Source organism: Gavialis gangeticus, unplaced genomic scaffold (genome assembly GCF_001723915.1).
Source record: "Gavialis gangeticus isolate Ggan-Ray unplaced genomic scaffold, GavGan_comp1, whole genome shotgun sequence".
NCBI classification, from domain to species: domain Eukaryota; kingdom Metazoa; phylum Chordata; order Crocodylia; family Gavialidae; genus Gavialis; species Gavialis gangeticus.
In genome coordinates this window covers 42,384,542-42,387,005 of record NW_017729030.1, presented here as the reverse complement: position 1 = coordinate 42,387,005, position 2,464 = coordinate 42,384,542, and positions in this window count along the sequence as shown.

The window sequence follows — 2,464 nt, the reverse complement described above, 5'->3', positions numbered from 1 at the left end:
GGCACCAAGGGGAGAATCAGGGAAAAGGCACCTTACTGAATGGAGGAGGCAACCTTGTGACAGAGGATGCAGTAGAGGCTGACGTGCTCAATACCTTCTTCACCTCAGTCTTCACAGGCAAAGTCAGCTCCCAGGCAGCACAGTTTGAGGAGTAACCAACAGTGGCGAAAGAACAGGTTAGGGACTATTTAGAAAAGCTGGACGTATACACGTCCAAGGGGCCAAATGGGATGCACCCAAGGGTGCTGAAGGAGTTGGCTATTAAGATTGCAGAGCCATTGGACACCATCTTTGAAAACTCATGGCGATCAGGAGATACACCAGGAGCTCGGAAAAGGGAAAACATAGTGCCCATATTTAAAAAAGGGAAAAAGGAGGATCCAGGGATTTACAGATGAGTCACCCTCACCTCAGTCCCTGGAAAAATCATGAAGCAAATCCTCAAGGAATCCATTTCTAAGCACTCAGGGGGGAAGGTGGCGATTAGGAAGAGTCAGCAAAGATTCACCAAGGGCAAGTCATACCTGACCAACCTGGCTGCCTTCTGAGATGACTGGCTCTGTGGCTGTGGGGAGACTAGTGGATGTAGTGTACCTTAATTTTAGCAAGGCTTTTGAAACAGTCACCCACAACGTTCTCACAGGCAAGCTAAGGAAATATGGACTGGATGAACAGACTGTAAGGCGAATAGAAAACTGGCTGGATCATTGGATTCAGAGGGTAGTAATCAATGGTTTGATGTCTACTTGGCACTGGTATTAAGTGGAGTGCTCCAGAGGTCAGTTTTGTTTAATATCTTCATAAACGACATGGAAGATGGCAGAATGCACCCTCAGCAAGTTTGCAGATGACACCAAGCTGGAGGAAGTAGTAGATATACTGGAGCATAGAGCTAGGATTCAGAGTGACCTAGACAAACTGGAAAATTGGACCAAAAGGAATCCCATGAGGTTCAAAAAGGACAAGTGCAAAGTCCTGCACTTAGGACAGAACAATCCCATGCACCAGTACAGGCTGGGGGCTGACTCACTGGGCAGCAGCTCTGTAGAAAGGGACCTGGGGGTTACAGTGAACAATAAGGTGAGTAAGAGCCAACAGTGTGCCCTTGTTGCAAAAAAGTCTAACAGTATACTGGGCTCTGAGGGTAGTAAAACACTCTGAGGGTAGTAAAACACTGGAACAGATTACCCAGGGAGGTGGTGGAATCTCCATCCTTGGAGGTTTTTAAGACCCAACTAGACAAAGCTTTGGCTGGGATATCTAGTTGGGGATGGTCCTGCTTTAAGAGGGTTGGACTAGATGACCTCCTGAGGTCCCTTCCAACCTTAATTTTCTATGATTGCCTTCTAAGATCTACTCACATTCAAGTGTGTTCTCCCCTATCCTCTTTTTCTCTTCCTCACTGACCTGAAGCTTTTATCACAAGATTCACAATTACTCCACATAGATGCTTGGTGACTTCTTACTAAGGTTACCATACAAAGGATAGTGAACAGGAGTTGGTATTTTTATTCAAAAGCCTTTTTCTCTTTCTTCTCTTTTTTAAGCTGTTTGGCCAGCACTGAGTTTAATGTTTGCTATTACAAAGGAAAAACTGTAAGGACCTACAACATTATTAAACATCTGAAAAAAAAGGCAAATTTCAGTCCAATTGTAAATGATTTGGTGGAATTAAATTTAAGAACACACAGATTATCAGAACACACCCTGTAGATATTGAGATAGTGAACTGGTTGTGAAGCTTTTAATAGGGAGGTTTGAAAATACAATGCCTTAAACTTAAACTAAGTAAGTGTAACAAGTATTTGTTTAAAAAAAAGGTAGAAGTTCACTGTTTCTTTAAAAGAAAACTGTGCGAAAGCCACATGAGAGCTGGATTAGATGTGTTGAATGGATCACAGCAGTAAAGATACTTTTTTTTAATTTCAAATTTTAAAACAGGTATATTATGGTGCCCTCAAGCACAAAAATAAAGCAATCAGGAAAGTTCTCCTACTATACCTTGAATTGTCTAGTCATAGTACAACTCATTTAAGGTTTGTTGCTGTAGCTTCAATTATAACAGATTTGTTATATATTTTGAGCCCTATGCAAACCTGTTGCAGTATACCTCTGCTTTACCAGCTTTTACAAACCTGCTGTTTTGTAGTCCTGCAAACTGGTCACTCATTTGGGTATCATCCATAACTGTTTCTTCCCTCAACCTCTTTGCAACCTTTACAATAAAAACTAAAAGACCATTGTTCAACGTAAAACATGCAGCTCCTTTCCCATGCTGCTGCTGTTTCCTGGTTGGAAGTCTGTTGCAAGATATCTTTCTTGATCAAAACACTTGATGGTGCATTTTTTTTCCACTTTAATAACAACCCTACAAATGGGATCTAAAAAAGAATCACCCTAAAAATAAAATCCTCCTAGGGCTTTCAGTCTTCACTGACAGTCTCCATCACATTCTCTCTCCTGC